Raw genomic sequence first — 27,460 nt, 5'->3', positions numbered from 1 at the left:
TATCACATGACTTCACTCCAGACTTGCTTCTAAACACATAACATAGTCACTTTGCACACAGTATCATTTTTGCACATGACATCACACCACATAGCACCAACAGAGGCAGCCTGAAATACCTAGATCATCTTTGAGACTATTATAAACTGCAGAGTTGTTGCTACCCAAGCAACACTTTCTGGTCCTATGGCAACATAATCAATTGATAATTGCAAATAAAGACTTTATTTGTCTATCTTTGGATTGTGCCGTTAGAAAGCTTTTTTGTTTGTTTGTTCTGTTTTATTTTTAAAGTTCGAGTTGTTGCCTAAATATCATTATAAAGTCGTGGAATGAGTTTTGGCATGGAATTAGGTTTCTGAAAGAGCCCTATCATATTTTTATTTTATACTATATGTTTATGGGAAACAGATTTTCAGCATTGATAATCGCAAAGTTGAAATATCAATCAACTCTGAAAACCATTGAAGATGCTGAACATCCCACAGCACCACATATCCAGGCATGTTTTAATTGTTCATGTAAAAATAAAGAGGCACATTTATATCATTAGTACACCAATTTCCTTCATCTTTAAAACCTGCAACAATTATGTGCATGACAGAATTGTTTTGAAACAAAATTCTTTGTTATCTGTTATCAGTAAATATCTGAAGACATACTTCATACACTTATGTCCCCAGGGTCATGTGCGTATTTTGCCCAGTGAAGGAGGCTATTGAGTGGAATGTGTTCAAGAAAGCCTGATATAAGGCCCCGCAGCCTGACGGAGGGGGAACGAAGCCACTTAGGCTTGTCATCTGCAGAGCGCTGGCCAACCGGTGTGGGGTTCTTTAGACAGAATATGACCCATGAGTCTCCATGCATCACTTAATCCAGAAGACTTACTTCCCACTTTGGAAAATGGAAGAGCTTTCAGGTTGGTAGCCTGTTGACGTCATAGACTTTGAGAGTCAGACGTGACCTTTACGAGGCAGCAGCACACGCTTGCTTTAGGGTACTGTAACTTTAACATGGAAGCAAAGAACTCAGACTAGAGACAAATGAAATCATATAACCTGAGAGACATCAGGGGGAAACGACCTCTTGCCTCACAGAGCATCAGACTACAGCCATAGGATAAGAGCAGCCTTAAGCCACGCGGCCTTTCTTCCATCCTCCCCTGGCCCCATCCTCATCTTACCAGCCTCTCAGGTTGGCATTTCTGTCATCGTGTCCCCCCCCCCCCCATGCCCACATGCACGCACGCATGCATACACACAAGCACACATACTTTGCTGGCTTCTGACCCTGCGCCTCATTCCATCTCTTGTCTCGGGCTGGACCGTTCTCTTTGTTTCTAGTCTTGGCTGTACAGCTCACTGTTCCTATAGAAGCCCTCCAAGAGACCCCAGGCAGCAGTCGCTTTCTGTGGAGTTGTAGGAATCCTTCCGGGTATTCACCTCATCCCGACTTTCAAATGCTTGGAGAGACAGGGCTATTACCCCTCCTTAACATACTCGGTCCTATGGGCCTGATTTGGTGGAGTTATTTGGCAATATTTTTTGACAGAATAACAGATGCCTAACCAGAGCAATTTGGTTTCAGCCAGATAATAATCCCAGGCTACCCAGGGCCTCACAATGCCTGCCTGTGGAAAGGAAAAGGCATTTTGGGAGTGACATTTGATCCCTCCCATATACTCAAAATACAAAGGAGTCTAAGTGTCGACCAGTTTTAGGTTACTTACAGACAAGCTTTCCACTTCAGTGATTTCAGAAATTGGGTGGTTTGTTCTTTGTCTCATAAAGAATTCATTTTTAAGATGCTGATGGTCTCGGTGCTGGCTTGTGGCCAGCTCCAGGAAGTGTGGTTCACGAGCCATCAAGGCCTGCGCATACTCGGCATTCCTTCGGTAATGCAATTCTGAACCCAAATCGATTCCAGAAGTCTGATCTTCTGAGAGGGGCCAGCACACCAGGCTTGTTGAACAGCCCCCTCCGGACCTCCCTGCCCACAGCCTCCATCAGCCGGAAAGTGTTGAACAGCCAATCACAGAGCTAAGCGCGGCATTTGGGGAGTGCAACCTTACAGGGATCTGAACAAGTTGATGAGTTTGGCAGCTTATGTTTGAAGAATTTGTTTCATGTTTTGGATAAAGTCTGAGAAATTATCCTTCAAAATTCCCTAGATTTAGTAACATGCCATTGCACCGTGTTTAATGCGGTGAGTTTTCTTTCTCCTCACCCCCACCTTTTCTTTTCTTTCTCCTCACCCCCACCTTTTCTTTTCTTTCTCTCTCTCACTTTTTTTTTAAGGTTAAAAGCCGCCTTCCCTTTTAAGTATAAGTAATCCATCCAAATCCCGCCTAAGGGAACAAAAGGGATGTTGGTGATTTTCTCTTTCACAAAATGCGGAGACTTCCTCTCTGTCCGCTCCAAGCACCGGTCTCCGAATTGAAGGGAAATTACTCTCCTCTCCACTGAGGAGATTATGCAAAACGAGAAGGTAAAGCCAATTGCCACGACACAAATACCAGATTAATTCCGTGCCTAGCAGACTCTTGCGCATTTTCTTTCCAGATGTGGGTGCATATCCACATCTGTCTTTTTTTTTTTTTTAATGAAATAACTTCTATTAGCTGGTACGGGATTTTTGAGAGTTCACATGGCATAGAAACTTCACAAGGGCTGCAGTGACCTTCAACCCCATATCCTAGACCTGACTAAATCTCTTCCTCCTAAAGACTGAGCCATTTCCCTAAGGACCTGACTGGGACCCCCCAAAAGCAACACTTACTTTGCTTCGTGGTCTTCCCTCCTGATGGTCTGGGGCAGGCTTCTATTCAGGTCTCCTTCGCCCCCTTTTTACATAGGCACATAGCTAGTAAGGAGAATTTGCTTCTCTTTGAGAGACAAGGTGTCTTAAATCTCTTCTGTTTTGTCCCCAGCTGCTGGAAGAAGAGCTAGTGATCTGTTGTGTGCTTCTGGGGAATGTCTCAATGGTTCATGCCAGGACTTCTACAAGGCGGGGGAATTTGAAATCTGTCATAGGAACCTTTTGGAGCTGGACTAATGAGAGCAAACCTGGCAATCCAAGAGGACTCAGTCTTGGTTTTTTTTTTTTTTTTTTTTTTGTTGGAGGCAAATTTAGTTCTCTGTACTATTTTTCTGGGATCAATTTCAAGTCAATATGCAATTCTTCAGAGCCGACACAAATGTGCAGACAGGAGCAATAGGTGGTACCTGGAGGCCAGCACGGGGTACCTATTGGTCTTCTAGATTATTTGAAATATTGATTCTCACATTTGTGAGTTAATGAATTTATAATGCTGGCTGAATTTCTACTCTGCCATAGACATTGTACGCAGCTTGGGGAAGAGTTATAAATCTGAATTGCTTGAGTGCTGAAGAAAGGCCTGTCATATGCTGTGGCCTAGGCCACAGCGCGGCACTCTGTCTATTTGAGAGAACACGCACAAAAGTAAAGATTTGCAGGCTTTGAAGTCCACAAGCATTAGGAGAGCGAGTCAGCTGGGGGACCCAAAAGGACTCACACACACTCACGCACACTTGCACGCACACACGCACGTGGCTTACATTCGATATAAATTTCACGGTTTTTCTCCAAAGATAGTTGGAAGCTAGAAAGAAAGCTTCCTACGTCAATAAGTCTGGGCTGCTTTAAAGTCTTCCTGGGAACTTCTCGCTTCTACTTAACCATCTGAGATGTAAGCTTTTTGTTCCAATCTCACCTAGCCAACAGCAAGCCTGATAGAATGCTAGCATTTCATTGTATATAAAGGTGTCACATGGCCAGCTGCAGTTACAAAGGAAGCTGGGAAATGAAGTCTGCAGTAGGAATTGTATTTCTAAGAAAGAAGTGGCTACTACGTCTGGCTCAGGACGTCTCATTTGTGACACTCACCAGCTCTAAGCACCTCAAGAAAATAAATTATTTGAACTTCAATATTTTTTATCTTAAAATAAGATTATATTCTCCTGCGTGGCTATTGTAATGTCACACGTTTATAATGGCTGACACAAAGGCTGGACTGTATTTAGAGCAGCAGTTGCTCTCTTCACAAGGTACAATCGAGGGACCAAATTGACAGTATGAGACCCACCCATCGGGAACACCAGGAAAAGTGGGTGTCATCACTAACAGCTGGAATGCATGGCGAAATGCATAAAGATTTCATTTAGGTGAAAACCCCACATCTCAGCCGACAACACTGTACAGTTGTTTCTTATATACCTTTGCATCTCTTCCTCTAGGGTCTGGGCCTCAGTTCACGTCTCTGAGTGACTCTCCAGTGGATGTCTCAGCTGTCCCATCCTTCTCTTCCATTGCCCTTCCTAAAGCCCATTTTATGGAGAACCGAGGCTAGTACAATAGACATCGTGTCTGTGGCTAAGGCAATTCTTAACAGCATGACCCAGAGAATCTAAAAGATTAGACACTCCTGCGTTTAGCTTTCTGGCCTCTTTTCTGAGTTGTTCAGTTTTGACCTTGCCTTTTCCTTTCTCTCACTGGAGACAGAACAAAATGTGTTGTTGTTACTGTTGTTGTTGCATTGTGCATTTGTTTGTTGTCTGAGACAGAGTCTCAGGTAGCCCAGGCTTTCCTAGAGCTGGCACGCTGGCCCCAGATCCCGGCAGTGCTCCCCTGTCTCTCAGGTATTGTGACTATAGAAGTGAACCACCGTGTCCTCGTTCCAGTGTTTTAAAATGCTATTGCTTATTTTTCATATTTATGTATGATCCATTTTTAGTTAGTTATTGTTTTTGTAGTATTGTAGACACTGTGGACCTTATACATCTGAGAGAAGTGTTCTACCATTGAACCTCTTCTCTAATCTGAGTTGACAGAGTTAAGTTCTTACTTCCTGACCTATTAGAAGCATAACCACTGCTTCTGCACGTCTTTTTGATGGTGCAGACACATTTAAGTTAGCTATATTGCCTTTGAGAATTGGCCATTTATGACTGTAAAATGTCTTTAATTGTTTCTGGCAATTTTCTTTGTTTTGAAGCATATCTTGACTGATATATAGACACGTAAGCATTCTTTTGATTACTGTTTGTTTGATATTTCCCCTGTCCTTCTTCTTAATTTTCTTTTTTTCCTTGCTAGTACTATGCATGCGTGTGTGGTGTGTGTATTTTGTGTGCATATATGTGTTTGCATGTGAGCACATATATGTTTGGGGTGGTGGGACTGCACACATGTGGATGAGTATGTATATGGAGGTCTAGAGTGATATGGAGATCATCTTCAGCTGGTCTTCTACCTTAGCTTATAAGAATATGTCTTTCAGTCAAACCCAGATCTTGCCTGGCTAATCTTGTTAGCCAGCTTGTTCTAGATCTTCTGAGACTGCAATTACAGTAAGGCTTCCATGCACTGTGGTCCTCATACTTGCTTAAGTCTCACCTTCTAGTCCCTTTGATTTAATTTTTAATCTATTAAAATAATTATGCTTGAAGGTCTTTTTTTGATGACAAGAATATAGTTGGATTATAGATGTTCCTCCTCTTACTTTATTTTGCTATTTTACCTTTTAACTGCATCTCTATAAAACATGTGTGCACGCATGAGCGCGCGCACATGTGTGTGTGTGTGTGTGTGTGTGTGTGTTGTGTTACGAGCGGCAGGGCTGCATCCCTGGCATGCGGCCGCCCGCATGGCTAGCTTTACCCGAAATAATTATATAGAAACTGTATTCTTCTAAACACTGCCTGACCCATTAGTTTCAGTTTCTTATTGGCTAGCTCTTACATATTGATCTAACCCATTTCTATTAATCTGTGTAGCCCACGAGCTGGCTTACCAGGAAAGATCTTAACCTGCGTCTGTCTGGAGTGGGAGAATCATGGCGACTCCCTGACTCAGCTTCTTTCTCCCAGCATTCCGTTCTGTTTACTCCGCCTACCTAAGGGCTGGCCTATCAAATGGGTCTAGGCAGTTTCTTTATTAATAAGAAATCACTCCCACATCATGTGTGTGTGTGTGTGGTGCTGGGGATGCCACCCAAAGCCTTGGACATGCTAGGCAAGTGCTCTGTCACTGAGCTACAGCCCCAGACACGTGTGATTTACTTCTATTAAATTTACTCATACACTAAGATTGTGTCTTTTATTTTGTTTTTGTTCTCCTTGCTTTCCTTCCCTCGCTTTCATTTTCCCATTTTCATGTAGAGTATTCAAACTGTCTCTAGAAATCAATTTTGATTCATTTTCTACACATTTTCCATAGTTTGTAATGTCTCCTCTAGGGATTACAGTATTCATCCACTGTTGTTTTCTCCCGCTAATCACCTGCTATCAGCGTTTTTCTACTTCCAGTAGAAACCCCTCCAAATCGTAATTGCCTGAATCCTCGGCTCTCATTCCCATCTCCCTCTTATGATACAGTCAGGTTAACTCGTCCATTGATAACTGTGTGAAAAGGTTAGTACCAGTGGTGAGAGCAGCCTGATGCTTATGCATGTGTTTTCCACCCGGGGTGCCCTTCATTTTTGGATCCTGCATTTTTCTTCGGTCCTCTGCAAAGATCTCCATCAGCCGTTCTTCCAGTGTTTCTCCTGTCAGCAAACTCTCACGGCTTTCATTCACCTGACAAGATCTTTCATCTTCATCCCTGAGGGCGATTTTAGTGGAATTCTTGAATGGCAACTCTTCTCTCTGAGCCCCGGAAATGGGTTCTGTTTCCTTGTGGCTTCCATGATTTCTTGTGAGAACTCTGCTATTATTGAAAGGGTTTTTCTCTTACTAGTAATGCGCAGTTTCTCTCTAATCCCACCATTTTTCTTTTGGGTTTAGTTTTCAGCCATTTGATTACAGTAAGTCTTGACAGCAGTTTTTTGTATTTATCTTGTTTGGCATTCTCTCGACTTCTGGAGTCACAGGTTTGTGTAATTTGCCAAATAAGAGACATTTCCAGCCATACTTCCTTTACTTTTTTAGCCTTTCTTCTTTCCTTCTCTTCTTCTGTGACTTTGCTATGCAGATGTTAGATTATTTGTTGTGGACCTAGAAGCTTCCAGTTCCCCAACCCATGAACCATAGGCTCAAGTAATTTCCAAATGAGTTCAAGAAAAAGATAATCTTTGTGTATAACAACATACAAGGATAGATAGCTTTGAAAATCAAATTTTAAATAAAGTTTACTTTTTAAAAATGGTATATAATGTAATATAATGATCAATATTGATGAAATGCCACACATATGCAGAACATGTACATTTGTTATTTAATCATGATAGTTCACAGTTATTTCTCCTCGTCACCCTATTGTGCAATAGCGTATATGAACTTCTTCCTCTCATCTTAATGTGACTTGGCACCAACAAATCAACCATTCTCCATCCCTTCCTACTATCTGTTACTGCCCTCTTTTTGCCTGTCTTTTCTTCGTTCTGTAGGTCACCTCTTCACCCTGATGATTGCTGCCACTGTGGAAGCTTCCAGTGTGACATAATCCATTTTTGCTTTTGTTTCTAGAGATTTGGGGATCTTGTCTAGAAAAATATTGCCCATTCTAATGTCTTTCTGTGTTTCCTGTTTTCTCTGAATAGTTTCAAGTCTTATATTTCACTCTTGAGATGTGGGTGTCTAGTCTTATTCTTTGTATGAAGACACAACTCTCTCAGCATCATTTTAACAAAAATGTCATTTTTTCTTTAACACATGCTCTTGCCATCTCTGCAGAAAATCAGGTGAACATATGTGGGTGGGTTTGCTTCCAGTTTCCTTTCCTGTTAAGCCATGCATGTTTCTGTCTTAGTTCCATACCAGGCTCTTTGATGACTCCAGCATTGCTACACAATTTGAAGTGAAATATAGTAATGCCTCTTGATTAGTTTTCTTTGCCTATCATGGCTTTGCCTATTCAGGTTGCTGTTGAATTGTGCAGAGGTTAGTATTCTTTGCTAATTTTGTGAAGAATGTCCCTGATATATGGACAAGAAGCCCTCCAAATTGATAGGTTACATTGAATACTGTGGACATTGTAGCAATATGGATTCTCCCAATCCAAGAACATAGGATATCTTTACATGGTTTCTGTGTCTTCAATTTCCTTCATCAATGTTTTGCAATTTTATTGTAAATATTGCTTACATTTTTGATTCAGTTTACTTTTAAGCAATTTTGTAGCCATTAGAAATAGGTGTGCTTTCTTCATTTTCCAAATCATATTCTAAGGAAAATAATAACTTGGATTCTGAAATTTTGTCAAAGATTTTACATCTGTTTAATTTTTAAAAGCAAAGAATCTAAAGAAATTAAAAGCTAACTGGAATAGACAATGTATTAAAATTTACGAATAGTGGTTAAGGGTTTTTCATCTGAAATAAGAGGGAAATCATGAATATCTCAGTAAATTAACAACATATCTATGATGAAGATAAAACTGATTTATATCTAAATGGTATCAAATAACAAAGAATTACAGTAAACTGATATACATAGTAGTATTTACAAATACAGAAGGCATAATCTTTATTTGTGAAACATTTTTAATGTCAAGAGTAAAACAAGGACATTGATGTCTTTGCTATAAGTTAGCAAAGTAATGGAAAGCCTGAACTATACAATAAGAAATAAAGACTATATTAGCTGCTTCAAGTCAGGAATGAAAGAAATAAAAGTATTTTTATTAAGAAATGATACAATTTTCTATACAGAAAATATCATAAACTTAGGGATAGAATTGGAAGCTTCTATAAAATGATAGCAATGCTCCACATATACAGTGAAACGCCACTCAAAGGGACACAAACACCATGAAATATCTAAGGATTAGTGGAATTGGGGGCATCATGTATTTGAAAGTATGTATATGCACTGTGTGTGTTCTGTGTCCACAGAGGCCGGGACTGTGGCTCCTGAAAACTGAACCCAAGTCTTTGCAGTAGCAGCTAATGCTCTCAGCCTCTGACTCATCTTTCCTGCTTGCTCTCATTATTTGTAGCAATTCATATTGTGAATATCCTCTGTCAAGTGTATATTTAGTAAAGTTAAAATCTATTGAAAACATTTTTAAGGTTTTTTTTTTTTAGTTCTTTTAAATCAAGGTTAATATGTGAAATCAGAAGTTCATGAGATATCATGAAGACCATTGGAGAAAGAAGGGCTGGGTATAAAATGAATGGAAAACATATAAGTTGGCCCATGTATACAGAAGAAAATGTTTCATTGCTGCCTCCTGCCATTTACAAAAGGGAATGACAATTAGTTAGAAACCTAAATGCAAAAACCAGACTGTAAAATAAATGGAGAAAATCACCAAGGACTAATTTCATGCCCTCAAGGTGAGAAAAGATTCTCAGGTGGCCAAAAGCACAGACAAATGCAGCAAACTTTATTGACTTAAGCGAAACCGTAGGAACTGTTGAGCGGTTTCCTCTAAGCTACACTTGTGACTGCCATATTTGGTTTCCAAGTATTTGAAAACCTTTATCCATCCATTCAACATCTTTCCACGAATGCCCTTGGGCTTTTTTTTTTTAAAAATAGAATACTCAAACTGGAAACAACACAAAGGTGTGTCAGCCGAAGAATGGGTAAGTGCACTAACATACACAATATGGAAGAAGTTAAAAAGAAAACAAAAACAAAAAAATTGGGCTTTCTCTTGAGGTCTCCAATCTGTCCATCCCTCCATTACAGTTCATTTATTCTCTGCACTTTGACAAATTGTGACTTTCTTTGTTAACCACCATCCACTGCACAAAGAAATTTCCCTGCTGAGGTTTGAGAACTGTGCCAAGATATAGGTACAAAGAGATGAGTATAGAGGGCATTTTGATGTATGTCTATTTAGTGGAATAATGGTAGTGCTCACTCTGGGCCCATGACCATCATGGCCAGGGTTTTGGTGCCAGTTTTACAGTACCAGGAATGTATTTTGTCCTATGGAACAAACCTTAAATTCAATCAGAAAGTGGCTCATTACTCCCGATAATTTTCATGCCAATGTTGCACCCATGGGCATATCTTGCCACAATAGTCATTATTGCAGTTCACAGAGTTCACTGGGCAAGACTGTTGATGACTTTTCCTCTATAGCAGCCTTCATCACTCAGTCCAGTACTATGCCAGCTAGCTAACAGGGAGGAAGCTACTTGGTCAGCACCAAATCTATTTCTCCATATTCTGTGACCAGAGTATATGGTATTCTTAGCAATAAGGCCTTAACTCCAAGTGCCAGTGGGCAACAGAGAACAATGGCTACAGCCTATATTTCTTGGGGTATCTAGGACACCCATGAATAGCAACCCAAGGGGAAATAGCTCACAGTTGGCACTGACTTTTTATTTGTCAACCTTCAGTTTTCTGAGAATTATACCCCATGTAGGGTAAGACTGGTTACACCTTTTTACATATCCATAGCCTATAAAATTGTAGCTTTTCGTATGGCTTTTTCTAACATCCTTAGTGCTACCCTACCATCTCCCCTCCAGAAGCCTTGGAATCATGCCAGCTCACATTCCAAGGTTTAAGGCTCCATGATTGCTTGAACTTGCATTTCCATATCTTTAAAATGGGGATAATGATGTGGGATTCCCCTCTGTATGCTATGAATATGTTTTATTGCCATTGCTAAGAAAGAAGCTGCTTTTGGCCAATGGCTTAGCAGAGTAAAGCCAGGCCAAAAATTCGAACAGAGATGGAGAGAGAGAGAGAGAGAGAGAGAGAGAGAGAGAGAGAGAGAAGGTGGAGTCAGGGAGATGCAATGTAGCTGCTGAAGGAGAAAGACACCTACTGGTAGGCTACAGCCCTGTGGTGATACATAGATGAATAGAAATGGGTTAATTTAAGATATGAGCTAACCAGGAATATATCTAAGTCATTGGCTAAGCAGTGTTGTAATTTAAAAAGTTTCTGTGTGATTATTTTGGGTCTGGGAAGTCAGGAAACGAACGGCCAGTCTCCATCAACAGGACAACCATAACATTTTGACCAACCAATAGGGTTACTGTAAAGAACAAGTAGCTTATGCTTGAGATTGCTCTTATTATCACTGCCTAACAGAAACACAATGTGAACCATTTCAATACTTTCTATTTGTTTAAGCCAAATTAAATAAAAGAAAAATGTCAGTGTACTTAAATTTTGTTTTTTATTTAACTATAATAATAAAAAATATTTTAATATGTTAATAATAAATTGTACATATTTTTCACACTAAGTTTATAAAATATAAGTTTATAAAATATTGTATGCTTACAACACATTTAGATACTGAATTCATATCAGAAATATTGAATGCATATTTAAATTTCATAATAGTTATAGTTGATTAAGAAGGTTCATATCTCCAAATGTTCCCAAACTTGAAAACTTTCAGGCTTGTAATGCAGTAGCCAAAATAAAATAATTCAGTGTGAAAATTTTATATGTGATTCTGCTCCTGGAAAACTCATTTTAGGAGTTGAAGATCAAACCCCGAGGTGGAGCACTTGCCTTCTATGCATCTTAAACCCCAAATTAAAAGGAATTAAAATGAGAAGTTCAGTCTCCGTCTCACTCCAGCTATATTTGCAGTGCTTAGCTGCCACCAGTCTTGTGGTCATGCAGACCAGAAGCAAGGGATGAGTGGTTGAGATCTAGAAAACCCATGAATGGTTTCAGTTCTCAAATCGCAGTTGTGTGTTACACTTCGGGCCCACCATGTGAGAGAAATGAATTCTCTTTGTTTTGACCTACAAAAATATTTCTCAACGAAAACCTTCCAGCTTTCCTGACAGTGAGACAGCAGATTGCTTCCATTTCTGTAATCAGAATTTATTTTGTCTAAGAGTTTGCTACTTATTCTGGGAAATAAATATAACTTCAGAGTCGGGGAAAGATGACCAAAACAGACCGTGTTTAAACAACTGAGCAATAGATTCCTGGTAGTAATGTGATCTGGACTACACGAAATCATTACCAAAGGGGAGTCCACCGTGAGGGCAAAGATACTCTGAGTTGTGGAGAGGTAAGCTTCCTGAGGTTTCAGAGCACCACCAGAACAGACTGCTGTTTGGCAAGAGCCATACCCATCATCTCAGGGTGAGAAGGAGTCCTGGGGTCATCCTTTGTGTGTGGGATCTGCCTGTAGAAATGAGTAAGGCACCAGAGAAATGACCCAAGCCTTCTACCCCAAGCATTTCTCTCTCCATGGATTCACTTCAGAATTAACTACTAAGGCAACAGAAGCAGAACCTCCTCCCAGTTTTCTCTTCAGCAGATCTTCGATTAGAAGAAACCCACAGCCTGTAGTTGGCACTGCTTTAACAAACACCGAGTTAGTACTTAGCATGACCCAGACATCATCCTGAGGGCTTTACCCGTGTTAACTAACTGAATAAACTGGAGCATGGCTATTGTTTTCATCTCTGGAAATGGAGTCAGAGGTGCTAAATCTGTTGTACAACATCTTACTATTAACCAGAGGTGGAGAGTGGGATATGAACGCATAAAATCTTTGATTTGGATCAAGCAGTAAACCCATGGCCAAGGAAGCTGCTGGATATTCATCACAGTGTGAGTGTCTAAGTCCAGAGCAGGGGGAGGAACTATACCTGGTCACTAGAGGTACAGGACACCTTTCCAGAAAACCTATAAAACCAGCAGGTGACTCAGAAACCCACTTGACTTTCCAATTGCACCCTGGGCTTCTATAACGTCCTCTGTCTGAAAGATCTCCTATCCAAATTTTATTTGTGTTTCCAGGCTCAAGTCAAAGATTCTCTTCATTAATAAGGTGTTAGTTTTTCTGTCATAATTCCTTTCTCTTTGATCTCCTTCAACTGTTTGCTGGTTAATCGGGGCTATTAAATTTTTTTTATTCTCTCTTAAATGGTGTGTTTTTCTCCAAGGGCCTGGGCCCCTTGGAGGATAGAAAGTGAGTCTTCCCCATTTTTCCTTCATTTTCTCCAGCAAGATGCCTTTGACTTTCTAGGCATTCCTAAATATTCATTGACCTAATTTGAATAGAAACATAACAGATTGATAAATTAATCCTAGTGGACCCTGAAAAGTTAAATCTTGAACCTTAATTCTGACACCAATTAGTTCTATACTTTTAGACAACTTTTCAAATCCCTCCGAGCCTCGGTCATCTTGAATCTGTAAGCAAATGAGATGATCTCTTAGGTCCCCTGACTTTATGGAGCGGGTTACTATTTGCTCTGATGTGATGTTCACAAAAGGTCTTTAAATAAGTCCCTACAGGATGTTTCAAACATTCTGAGATCACCCTTGGTGAAGACTCCTGATTAAAGTGGAAGGGACATTTCACCATCTAGGGCAATAGGCAGCCCTGAACTGTACTGTCTTGGAAAGATTATTGATTAAAATATAAGAGAAGGTTGATAAATTACAAGGAAACAGTCTAATCAAAGAAAGACTCACATATAAATTTTGGAGTAAATTACAAGGAAACAGTCTAATCAAAGAAAGACTCACATATAAATTTTGGAGTAAAATAGCATACTAAGAACTAATCGCTGGGCAAGGATGTAGCTCAAAGTCAGAGTACTATCCTAGCATGTATTAAGTCCTGGGCTCAACTCCCAGTAAATCATCCCCACCCCCCAAAATAATTTGTGCAAATGTTCCCCAATTACTGTTAAGATTTTTAAAACATGTGCTGAAATAGGTAACAACCACAGTGTACAATATTAAGCATTTTTAAAAGAAACTATGTTTTTCATTGATGTTATTTATTTGACTAAAACATTTGAATTTTTTAAACAATAAACCTTGAGTAGAATACCTTGCCATTGTATAATGCGGACTGTCCTAATGTTCTCTGTCTTTCTAGAAGCTTAGACCCCCATCCCCACTAATGCAGATACTGTAAAATGATGACAGAAGTACCGGCATCTTGATGTTGAACCAGTGTACGAGACAAAGACAGAATTATTACTTCATTGTACAGAATGGGATGCTGAGGTCCACAAAGATCCCACTGTGATCTAGAGTGAAGTTGGAAGAATAGAGCAGAAAAGCCACTGACCAGACCAGTCCCATTCATCATCTTCCAGGCCAACATAGTTCCCTTGAAGCAGAGAGATACACAATGCAGTCTTGGGGGCTAGGACAGATTTACCTAGGGACCCAGCACCTGCACACAAAGGTTTCTCCAGCCGAGGCTGATGGGGATGCCAGCAAGCAGGCAGTTTCCCACTGGGGAGGGGCAGGGAGCAGGTGTTCCCCCATCCAGTCTCTCCTTGTGTTAATTGAATCTTTCAGTTACAGACCTGACCTCTCTCTGGGTCCCCGGAAGGCGAGGGGTGGGGGGAGGCGGTTGGCTAACAGAAAGCTTGCAAAGTTGAACTTTGTTTACTCTTGATAAGAGCACCAAAGGGAGATTAACTTTTTACCCATTCTTCTCTCAAAGCTATCAAAAGAATTATGAACTCTTTTCAAGATGAAAGGTGCTGGTTCTTCACAGAGGTGTCACGGCGCGTGAACTTGAGCCTCTTTGGTCCTTCTTCCCCACTGTGTGGAGTGAATGGATCACTTCACCTCCCCATGTGTCTCTAAAGGCTGCAGTGTGACCTCTGCGCCCTTCTTCCCAAACTCCCCTTCTCCGGGCTGCTTTCTGCTCCTCCACACTTGGTCCACCTGCCGGAGTCTCAGGAGTCAAAACCGAAATACAAGCCTGAGTACCATTTACTCTGTCCGAGGAAGAGACTAGATGAGTAAATTTGAGGCTCTGATTCTAGTGACAGGCACCCGACTCCTGATGGCCCCAAGTTTGCATCCCAACTTTTCCCTCTTCCGGAACTGCCTCTGTCATTGGAGACCATGCCGTCTCTTTTGTACCTTCTCCTGACTGGCTCCAATCAACACATTTCTTAAACTCCTTTACTGCAAGTTTGTTAGAGCTGTCTGCTACACGGAGAGACTCCCGCTTGCTCCCCCTGAGGGGGCTTAGGGATGTCCGTGAGATGTTTTAGAAGCTGCTCTGTGGCTGATCATAGTGCTGAGCAAATTTGCTTTGGAGATGTTTAGAGCTTGGCTGTTTTCTAGTCTAGATACCGGCGGGACAGGGCCACTTGCAGCGGCTGTGTATTTTCACCTCCTGTCTTTTTTTGGCACGTGCAGCTTCTGAACTTGCCGCTACTTCCCACCTGCCTCCCCTTAAAAACAAAAAAGAAGTATAAATGTGAACGTTGTTGTTCTTCAGGGGTGGAGCTGGAAAGAGTTTCATTAAGATTACGCAGGCTCGTCCTCTCCCTTTAGAAAGGAAAGCCATGGCGATTTATTGCAGGTGGCAAAATACTTGTCATCCAACAATCCCCTTCCCCTCCAGCTCCCAGGGTCCCTGCTCTGCAAAGCTAATGCTGGAAACCACTGCACTCCACCTGCCTAGCCTGGACCTTGCACGTTCCTCCCCCTCCTTGGCTGCTGACCTCCAGGTACTAAACTAATCTTATCTTGCACTTTACAATTTTATTGTCAGATGGAACTTCTGTAAATGAAAGAAACCCTTCCTCCCTGAGTTTCTTTTGGTCATGGTGTTCATCGTAATATTAGAATATGAACTAGGATGGTGCTCAAAGATAAATAAGGCGGATATAGTTCCTTCTTGCCATTTGATATACGGTCTAACCTGGAAAATGATCATTGGATAAGAAATGATCCAGAAACACTGGTCACATTGATACAGGGATCTATGGGAGCCTAGGCAGATGCAGGCCAGGGAAGTCCTTGACAAAATAGTCTTTTAACATGAGACCTTAAGTAAGAGAAAGTGCAAGGAAGAGAATGTAGGTACAGCAGAGCAGTGTGGCCAGGGCATAGTAATAGCGCATCTTAATTTGGCATTGTGTGGATCTGGCAAAGCAGCGGTTTAATTTCTTTACCGCCCACACCGAGGCAGTGGTGAGGAATCTAAGCACACAGAGAAGGTGAGTGGTTTGTCTCAGGGCTCAGACTGGAATGCTGTGTCTCGAGTATGGACCAAGCCAATCAGTCAGGTTCCACCCTGTCCCCTGAACACAGCACCAAACTGCAGAGGCAGCAAAGGGACAGCCAGCGGGCATCGTACCATAGCATTCGAGAAGAAAAGGGCAAGGTGTTGCATTCGGTCAATGCAGCTGGTACCGAGAGCCCTTACAGCATCCAGATCTTTTAGTTAGCAGTTTCCTTCATCATACGCAGCACTGGGTGGCTGTTAGTCAAGTTGGTTCTAGGCATGGTAAGAAATTGAGTGGCGATCACACTGGTCCTCACTGTCCAGAAGAGCAGGAGAAGTTATGGGAGAAGGCAAACTACTGGCTCATCATACAGGCTAGAAATGGAGAGTTTGGGGAACAATTACAGGGGAGACTAGTAGAAGCCATAAGAGTTTTCAAATTTTGGTCCATCCTTTTTTGGTCCTTTTCTTGGTCAGCATATGCTTCTGTGCCACCCAGATGCTCAGCTTCCTGCCAGAAGTTGAGAAATGAGAAGGGATTTGGACAAGAGATGTAGAGGCAGAGGCTGAGTGCAGTCTGTATCCTGGAGAGATACAAAGAGGTGTGTCTGGTTAGAGTTCAGTTGTTGTGGGTGGGGACAGGGGTGAAAAACAATTGCCTCAAATCATAGCAGAATCAATAGTGAGATTTTTCATGTGGCTGAAGAAATGTAATAAGAAGCCATTACCAGGATACATGCAAGGGAGGTGAATGAATGCAGCTTGTAGACTGGTTGGCAACCGTGCGCAGACTCTGTTGGACATTGGCCAGAGTCCTAGAGTGAGTTGCCTGCAATCAGGTAAGAGAGGTCTTCCGGAAGAGAAGAGTCGGTCAAATGTCATTGAATCCCTCTTCTCATTTGTCCCAAATGCGCTCCACGAGGATGCTACAAGTAAAAGGAAGGTCTCTTTCTTAAACATCCAGGAAAACCAGCTTTTCTTTGTCTCTTGAAGCAGACAGGATTTCTTTCTGATGGTCCAGGACAGTTTTATTAACCAAAACCTGCCTTCAACTAGGCATCTTTTCAGCCAGAAACAAAACTATTATTCTCTCTGGACTGGCCCGACAAGGGTGGGAGAAACTAATGTGACTGAAGGAGACTGTCCTTAATCAAAGGAGCTACTCGGTAAATTTCAATGGTTGCTTTGTTTTAGACAGGGTCTCTTCTTCCTCCCTCTTATTCTTTTCACATTCTTTTTTTTTAATGCAGTTTTTCAAACCCTCCTATTGTTGGGAAGTTTATCCTATCTGGGTTTTACCTGGCCAATTTTTATTTAATCTTCAGAAGATTCTGGTTCAAGTTGACTGCATTTGGGGGATTGGCACCCACACTGTGTCTTAGCGCCAAAGCATGTGGGTCAGCGGATGGCTCCAGAGCAGTGAATGCAGCCCTTGTGTGGCTCTGGAAGGCTGTGCTGGGCCTTGGCATTTCAGAGGAACCAGAGGGTCACGTGGGCGGGTTCTTCTCCATCGCTTGGCACACGCAGTTTAGAGCGGCTCTCTTCCACACTCCCCCTCAGCTGGATTTTCTCCATTCCACATGTATGCTTCCTCCCTTTGACCTAACATCACACATTTTTCTAGTTAGCATTATTTAGGGTGTGGGTAGAGGCAGTGTTGCCATGTGGGATGCCTATAGTTAAACAAACTAAAGAAAAATGATTAAGGTATTTTAGGGAACATTTGCCCTACCTATTTCTTATTTATTTATTTATTTATTTATTTATTTATTTATTTATTTATTTATATATTTATGTATTTATTTATTTATTTATTAAAGATTTCTGCCTCCTCCCCACCACCGCCTCCCATTTCCCTCTCCCTCCCCCAATCAAGTCCCCCTTCCTCATCAGCCCAAAGAGCAATCAGGGTTCCCTGCCCTGTGGGAAGTCCAAGGACCACCCACCTCCATCCAGGTCTAGTAAGGTGAGCATCCAAACTGCCTAGGCTCCCACAAAGCCAGTACATGCAGTAGGATCAAAAACCCATTGCCATTGTTCTTGAGTTCTCAGTAGTCCTCATTGTTCGCTATGTTTAGCGAGTATGGTTTTATCCCATGCTTTTTCAGACCCAGGCCAGCTGCCCTACCTATTTCTTACACACACACACACACACACACACACACACACACAGAGAGAGAGAGAGAGAGAGAGAGAGAGAGAGAGAGAGGGAGAGAGAGAGAGAGAAGATCTTTTTGCCTTTATCCCAATGATGTATAGACAAAGACCCTGAAAGAGGGATGGGGGCCCGAAGCAGCAAGCCTCTCTCAGAATGTAAATTTGAACGTACAAACGTACATTAAAACATGTCTAGCATTCTCTGTGTATCTCACCACCTAAAACCTTCACCCTGTCTAAGGGAGAAACCACCTTCTGGGTGGAAGACGCTCATGGGAAGATCAGAAGGACTTAGAAAAGCAAAGGTGCAAAGAAAAAAGCCTTACCACTCTCCCAGCCACCTGCTCTGGGAGGCTTAGCTTCTTTGAACACTGACCTCCATCATCCCCGGAAGTTGCTGGCTACACAGTCTTTAAAAATGTCAAGAGATGCGGAGACATGGCTGGCTCCCGGTGAGCTGAGACAGCCCGGCGGATGCATGTGCTGACGCCGCACTTCTGGTCACAGGAGTTAATGACTTTGGCTACACAGTTTAAGTGCAGCCTCATGCATCAGATCAGAACCAGTTCCCGGAAACTGACAGAGAGAGCTGGGGGAGGCAAGGGCAGATGGGGAAGCAGGCCAGTGTTCTTTCATCCACCAATACCACATGCCAGTGTGTGGGTTCACAGACCCAGTTACCTCCATCCCGCTCCTTGCTTGCATAGCCCTACAGCCATCCAAGTGGGAGCTGCCGGGGGAGGGGGGGGGGCGCGTCCATGCTGTTGCTGTCTGTCTGATGTCAGTTTCCCTTCTTCCTTCTCTAGAGTGCCCTGGGTTTCTGTGTGAGTGTCGGGTGCGCTAACTCATTAGTCTAATTGAGGACACCTTTCCTTTGTTAATAGATTTGATAGATTTATGGGTATGTGGAGCTCTGGATTGGGTGGCTTAACAACAGAAATGAATTTTCTCACAGTTCTAGAAGTAAACAGTCCAAGGACAAAGTATTGCTATGCTGAGTTTCTTTCTCCTTGGTGTCTGGATGTCAGACTTCTCGCGGTATGCTCACATGGCCTTTTAACTGTGACTGCACAGCTAGGGTCTCCCTTCTATAGAGCTATGGACCATATTATGGCCTAATTTATCCTTAACAACTTCCTTTGAGGTCTTCTCTTCCAAATAGCACACTGGAATCAGGACTTCCATGTGTGACTTCTGGCTAGGTAAAACTCAGTCATAATGCCACAGATGGCTCCTTGCTACTGAAGCTGTATGATGGAGGAAGGTCATTGGTTAAATAAAAAGAAACTGCTTGGCCCTCATTGGTTAGAAGATAGGTGGGAGGAGTAAACAGAACAGAAAGCTGGGAGGAAGAGGAAGTGAGCTCAGACTCCACAGCTCTCCTCTCGGGAGCAGACGCCTCAGAGAGATGCCATGCTCCGCTCTCCCGGGCAGACGCACATGATGTGGCTTCATCTCAGGGCAGTAACGCTCTGCTAACAGCAAGGGCAGGTGTCTTCACAGACAATGAGGGAGGTGTTTCCCACAAAGGCATCTATTCATTAATGCGTGACTCTTAGGAGGTTTATTGAGTTTTAGAAAGCAGGTGGATATGTACACACACATACACACACAAAGGAGCATGCACATGCATAAAACATATGTATGGGAAGATTTCTCCTACCACAAGTTTTGAGAAATTAATGGAAAGTTCACAGGTTACATCAGATGCCGGAGAGAAAATGTCAACAAGGTTGGAGGTGTAGTTATGCATCGTGAGGCCATCCTACCGGGACAGTGAGCCAGCCACACCCGTATCAGGCACAGATTCATGTGGATAGTGTCTGATGCTCAGGAAACAAAACTTGGACTGGAAAGGTGGCTGAGCAGGCAAAAGCACTGTCTTTCAAGTCTAATGACTTGAGGTTGGTGCATGGAACCCACTGGAAGGAGAGAACGGAGTCTGTAAAGTTGTCCTCTGACCGCTGCACACACGCTGCGGCATGCATGCTCCCCTACCCCCACTAAATAAAATTAACCTTTTAGAGAACAATTACCTTAATCAAGCCTTGCTGTGGTTCTATGAGGTTTTAAATTATCGCCATAAAGGGGAAACTGAGGCATAGATAAGCTACTTTCTCAAAACCACTATCTGAGGCCAGTGTGTCAGTCTGATATTAAAACCTAGAAACATGTATAGTCTATTAGAGAAGACAAAAGCCAAACACCAAAAAAGTGAAAACCAGATGGTCAACACATGTAATTGATTCAGTCGCCAGGTGATCCATCTGAGGATAAGTTGCTGGAGAAAGCCCTGCAAAAAAAATACATTTCTGCCTCCTGAAAATAATAATTACATGATAGAAAAATAAAAGAGAACTACTTCTTACATGTTCATTTCATCTTGTCTCATGTGGAAGTGTACCCCAAAGGTAGACATTTCAGTCCTCACTGAAAACTGTGTTTAGCTCAGTCTTAGAGACTGCCGTTGTACATCCACAATAACTTGCTGCCATCCAACACTTAACCACAAAATTAAGATGTGAGTATGAGCATGGGTATGGCTTCAGAATTAATGAGTTACCACCCAAATGCATCCTTTTCTTTCATGACTTTTACTTGATCAGCATCTTTAGTTGTGACTCTAGAAATGTCTGCTGTGTTTTAGTGTTAGTCAGATCCTCCAGAGAAACAGAATGAGCAGAAGACATAAGGAGATGGTAGATGATAGGAAGATAGACAGATTGATATACAGATATAATGGAAATCAGACATAGAACATAGAAAGATGATAGAAAATAGCGATAGATGGATAGATAGACATTTATTTAAAATTGTTTCACATTACAATGGAGACTGAGAATTCACACAGTTTATTGGTTATAAGCTGAGAAACAGGAAAACTGATAGCAGACATTCCGGAGTCTGAAGGCAAAGGAAATAGAATCTGATATCTGAGGGCAAGAGAAGAAGGATGGATGCCCTAACTCATGAAAAACAAGCTGGGGAGTTCTTTTTTCCCCATTTTTCTGTTCTGTTTGGAGTCTAAGTGGACTGGAAGATGTCTACCCACACTGAAGATTGTCTTCTTTGCTCAGTTTGCTGACTTGGAGCTAATCTCATCCAGAAACACACTCACAGACACATTGAAACATAACGTTGTAACCTGATGGCAATGATAGAAGATGGAGTCTCACTGTTTCCAGCCAGAGACAGTGTCTGATGTGCCTCTGGGTCTTCACGTGGCTCAGCAATTGTGTTGTCTTCTTCCTCTGCTCTAGACATGAAGTGACACAAGAGAGTGGTGCACAAGTGACAGACAATATTTGTGTTATGGAAATTCCGAACACAAGGAATTGTTTCACCAAGGTAGCAGAAGTGGACACGGAAGAAGATGCTGTTGGGAGCGAGAGAGCGCTACTATTATGTTTGGTGTGGGAGTATGAAAAAGCTTGGGGTGGGAATGTGAAGAAGGGCCCCACATTCCAATGCAGTCTTTAGGGCGATTCTTCAAGGGCTGAGTACTTAGGTCTGGTAGACTTTCTAACTCTGCTCAGATGGACTCATGTAAAATTGACTTCGATGGTTTTAATTGTCAGACCCACAGAACCTGGACTTTTTAGACGAGAACATCAATGAGGATTTGGATTTTGTTGGGCTCATCTGTGGGAGCTTGCCTTGTTCAGATAGAAAAGCATGGAGGAAGGAAAGTCTTTTGCTTCTTCGCCTTGCTTGGCTCTTTTGCTGGTGAGTTCATCTGCCCTATTGCTACTGTTGCTACAGATTTGATAGTAGTTCTTCAGTCTTCCAACATGACCAGGGACTCTCAGGATTCCTCCAGGTCTCCTCCAGGTCTTTAGTAACTGCCTGGGTCCACTGACACATCCTACTGCACGGAGCGACAACTTCCTGGTCCTCAACTTCTCTGGTGTGAGATAGCCATTGTTGGACTACTTTGACCATCTCTAACACATGCCCTATATACTCAGCCTGTTGGTTGTTTCTCTAGAGATTCGGGACTAGCAGACTGATACGTGTCAACATGACAGCATCTAAAACTGACAAAAAACAAATGATCACAGTATCATCTACGGCACTTCCCTTTGTGCCAGGAATGGGAAATACCAAGACAAGTGTTTTAAGGACCCAGTACATTAGAAGATCATGGCTACTGTCACTGATTAGATCTAACTCATGTAACGCTAGCATTTTACTAAGTTCTCAGTTGACTCATTGGCTCGCAGAATGAGCGTGGACGGGTGAAGATCCTGATCTTCCAACCCTCTTCCCAGTTTACTCCTTTACATACATCATGGTCTTTTTATCTTTTTAAAAATTGTTGTTTGCACATGCAGCATTAGATTACATTAGGGGTTTTTTTCAATAAAATTTGTCTTGTTTTTCTTACCCTCCCCTCTACTCTTCTAAGCCCTTCTCCATCTTGTACCCCTTCCACCCTCTTTTTATGTTCATGTCACCTGTGACCGTTTGCCCCCAATACCTTCCCTCCTTAACACTTCTTGTTTCGCTTTTATGTCTTCTATCCAGTTTCAAAGTATATATCCATTCTCACAGTCCCTTATTTACATAGATACAGACATTTAGTTAAGATCTGCAAAGTTAGGATATACATATGAGAGTGAAAAAGAGATTTTTGTTTTTGAGTCACTTTTGAGTCTGGGTCACTACACTTAATAATATAATATTTTCGATATTCATTTACTTCCCTGAAAATTATATTTTGAACAATAGATACAATTCAGTTGTGTGTATATGCCACTTTTTTTATCAGTTCATCTGCTGATGGATATCCAGGCTGGTTCAATTTCCTTGCTATTGTGAGTAGTAAAGCATTCAATGATGTACAAGCATATCTGTGATAGGATCCAGAATCTTTGTGGTATATGCCCAGAAGTAGCACAGCTGGGTCAGATGGTAGATCTAGTTTTGTCTTTTGAGAAAACGCCACACAAATGTTCAGAATGGCTATACTAATTTACACTCCCACTGGTAATGAATCAGGATTCCTCTATGCCCACATCCTTGCTGGCCTTTGTTGTCATTTGGTTTCTTGATCTTTACCATTCTGATTGGGTTGAGATAAAATCTTAAACTAGTTTTAATTTTTATTTCTATGAGAAGTTCAAAAATTAAACACACATGCACACACACACCATCAATCAATAATGAGCTAGTGAAGTGAACAGACAATTCTCAAAAGAAGAAACAGACAATAACTATTTTAAAAAAAACACATCTGAGCCTTTTAATTGACTCCAACTACACTGAAGAACTGGTCAAAGACTATGTTGAGTGGGAAGAGCTGGAACACTTAGGGAGCGTCCCTATAATAGCTGTTTTTTATTGTCAATGGGGCACAAACTAAATTCACTTGGGAAGAAGAAACTTGACCTAACCAATTACTTCCATCAGACTGACCCCTGGGCATATCTGTGGGGCATTGTTTTGGTTGCTGATTGATTTGAGAGGGGGGGACACTGGGAACGACCATTTCTGTCAGACGGACCTGCACCGTCTGACAAAACTGAGCTAGCCAGAGAGCAAGTCAGTAATCAGGTTTCTCCCAGGGTTCCTCAGTCTGCTCTTGCCTTGGGTTCCTGCCTGACTCCTCTTGATGCTGGGAGGACTCTATGCTAAGCTAAACTCAAACCCTAAGTTGTGTCCGAGATCACAACAACAGAAAGCAAACTAGAACGCTCCCTCCCCTAAGTGCAGGCAGAAGGATCAAGTTCATGATCCTGAGAGTGTATGTGGATAGATCAACAATGGGGAAAGAGAGAACAATTGGGTAAAGACCTACCAGGCCCATGAATCAGTTATACTATATAAGAGGAGGAAGATAAACATGGCTTGGTCCTTCAAATGAGGGACCCGGAGGAGAGGTGACGGGTTAGGAGCACATAGTGGGTGGAGAAAAGTGGGTGTTGCATGTCTGTTCAGTAGTTAGCTAATGAACGCTTCTGGGAGATAGGAGTTCTTTCCCCCTCCCATCTGTCTAGTAAAGCTAACTGATTTCTAGCCCAATGCAGGGTGCACTTTAAACAAGACACTAAGGTTAGCCAATCCACTTACCTCCCCCCCAAGGATTCTGCTCACCCGGAGGAAGCCTGATAAATGAGCATGTAAAATATTATGCTTTTAAGAAGGGCCCTCCTATCTCTCTGAGAGTCAATAGAGTCCATTATGTCGGCTCCTATCCACTAGCAACTTTCTCAGCTATTTATATTTCCATTTAGTTGGAGCTTAGGCAAAGCTCACCCAGGCCTAGAAAATTAAACTTATCAGAGACTCATTTGTTATCTATTTTTTTTTAAGATCATCTATCTTTTTCATTGCCCTTTCTCTGAGCCTGGCAGTTTCTTGTTTCTCATTTCCTTCTGGCTTTTTTTTCATCTGAGATCCTGCTTCAATCCAAGGTCTCCACATCTGATCTTTCGGCCTTATCTTTTCCTTATGGATATTCCTTCATGAGTTTATTCCTCTTTGTGGAGCTTTAGGGTGAAGTACTGGAGGAGGGGAAGAGCTGGCCTGTTCTGTTTCTCACTTCCAGTCTTCCTTTAGGTTTTCCTTCTTACCTTTCTGTTTATATTTCTTACCCTGCACATTCCAGCCAGTCTCTTTCTCAGTCACCACTGAGAGCATCCAAGAAGGAACGAGAAAGATGAATTCTGACACTACTCCTGGTACCTTGAAGGATAAGGTTGGGGGTGTAAGAGGTAAGAAATACTGGGAAGAAAAAAAGAGGCGAAGGGGAGTGCTGAAACTTGGATGGGGAAGACCAAGGCAATATTACGAATAATTGTGATAATAGTTTCTGTGTATTAGGACCTAATGCGTGCCAGGCAGCATGACAGCAATGAGCCGTTTCATCTTCATGACGCTCCTTTGTCTGTATGCTCTGTCTTTGCTTCAGAGATAAAGATAAACAGATTCAATGAGTTTAACCCACTTCTAAAGGTCGGGCTTTTATTATGAAATGCAGTTGGATTTCATATGCAGTCTTTCTCCTTTGCATCTCAGGGAAGCAAGGAAGCAAATGTTTTAGATGAAAGAACAAGATATATTTTAAGGGACTGTTTCTAAGATAAAGGTATTTTTAAATACAGGCAATTTTGAAGATCCATACTCATACCCATACACATGCATAAAACCCCCAAATCAAAGATATAATGTATTTCCTTAGCTAACAGTTTTTCACCTTCTCTCACAGTTTCTAAGGTCCGAAGAGACCACGGGATTCTTCTATTCCAGTGTCGAGATCTCTCAATGATATTCTTCCCTACCCGGGACTTTTCAAAGGAAGGCAGCGGAGAGCATCACTATCGCTGAACTTCTTGTATGCGTATATTCCTCCAGGTTCTGTGAAGCTCAGCTCTGAATTACCCAGCTATTTTTGCAACCAAAAGTTACACAGATACATCAAATTTTCTTTTATATGAGAGCTCTTTGTGTGCAAAGAATTCCTGCATTAGTTTACACACATTACCAATAAAAGACTGTTCTATGAAGTGTCTTAACGAATCAGAATCCTCCCGTTTGCCCAATGTTGACTCTGACAGAATGCACACCAAGACTGCGTTCATCTGCGATAGACTGAATAATTTGTCACTGAAAAAATTTGGATCGTACATATTTCTAATATAACAAATGTGTTTATGCCACTAGGCAAGTCAGTATACACTGATTTTAAAACTGTATACTCTATCTTTTTAAATCGTGTTTTTCTATCCCCAAAAGACTGGTTTCTCTCCACATCCTTTGATCTGAACCTGTAGTGACTCTGTTATTCCCTGATTCCCATAAGCATCTGAACCCTTCTCCTTGATTCAAAGCTCCTTGCGGGCAGAACCACTGAGCCTATTTTCTTGGCTTAGTGTTGGATCATTTGGTTTGTTTATATATCAACTCATCCTTCATTCCACGGCTTTTATTTGACTTTGTCTCTTGTTTACAACAATATTTTTAAATGATGTGGATAATGGAGATACTTCCATGACCTCCCCTTAAGTAAATGGGGGTGATTAATTTTCTGGTGAATAATTAACAAATCCATTTAGCCAGTTGAAAGCCAATTATTTTTATTTATCTTGGTTCATTGGTAATTGCCCAAAGCAAACATAAATAATAGACTAATTTTGGTGGCAGAGGAATATTGGTGAGCCCTCCACATCATTCCTCATCAAGACCAGCATTGCATTGCAAATTCCTACAAGTAGGGTCAAACACTTGACTCCTGATTTCAAGGTGCTTATGGGATGGTCAATAAGATACGCTCCTGAAGAACAAGAGGGTGTCAGGCTACATACTGGGGTGGTGGTTGGTGTTCACCTGTAGCCAGGTCATTGTGCTTTTCTCTTCCACTGAGAATTTTATAAAAGAGGGGCACTGACTGCTGTAACTGCAGCCCTAGAACACAGTAAACTGAACACACAGAAAAGATGCTTGGCAAGGTTTTGCTACACTGTCATTAAATATTGTCTCCAGAAAAGGGGGAGAAGGTGGCTCAGTGGATAAACTGTTTCCCTCGATAGTGTGAATTATAATCCCCAAATCCACACAGAGTATGGTAGGCTGGGTATAGTAGGCTATGTTTATAATCACAACAACGCTAAGGTGAGATGAGGGGGCAGAGACAGGAGAAAATCAAGCTCTTGGCTGGTTAGCCCAGCTTGTTCAACAACAAACAACAGGCAAACGTGATCCTCCTTCAAAGAGTGGAAGATAGGATCGATGGCCAGTGTTGTCCTCTGACCTCCACATGTGTGCCATGGCACACACACACGCACAGAAGAGACAGAGGCAAAGAGACAGATGTCTTCATTGCTCTGTCTGTGCTTGGCAGATGGGTGGAGGATTTTATCAGCTTACTCTGTAGATGAACATCCAGAAGAAACCTCTCTGTAAACTTGCAGGGAAGTGATTTCATTTTGCTATCCCGTGTAGGGAGATATGCTAGTCACTCGTCTCAAGTTTGCTTTGCTTAATTGAAAGCTGTGCTGCTGTGTATCCACAGTGGACCCCAGCATCAGGCACGGTCTGTCACTGCCAGCTGGTAACTGAGGCAGTTTAACGGGAAGGCAGATGCTCTACCTACGGCTCTCTTGCAGCTCTGACAGTCTCACCTAGAACCCGGGCAGTGTGTTAGTACATCTCCTGCTACTGTGGTGAGTACCCAAGAGAAACAATTAAGGGGAGAACTTCTTTTGGCCCATTGTTTCAGGGGACTGATTCCATGATTGGCTGTCACTATTGCTTGGAGCCTGGGGCAAGGACAACCTCCCGATAATAGAAATGTGCGTAAGGGCATCTTACCCCTTGTCAGCCAAAAAATGAGCAAGACAAAAAGGGACCTGATACAGCCTTACCAAAAGACACATCTTTAGTGACCTGTTTCCTCCAGGTAGCT

Source organism: Microtus oregoni, unplaced genomic scaffold, assembly GCF_018167655.1.
Source record: "Microtus oregoni isolate MIOR12 unplaced genomic scaffold, Mior012 000008F_ref0000371, whole genome shotgun sequence".
In the NCBI taxonomy this organism is placed as follows: domain Eukaryota; kingdom Metazoa; phylum Chordata; class Mammalia; order Rodentia; family Cricetidae; genus Microtus; species Microtus oregoni.
The sequence above is the reverse complement of the archived record's forward strand: the minus strand, read 5'-3'. Positions refer to the sequence as shown.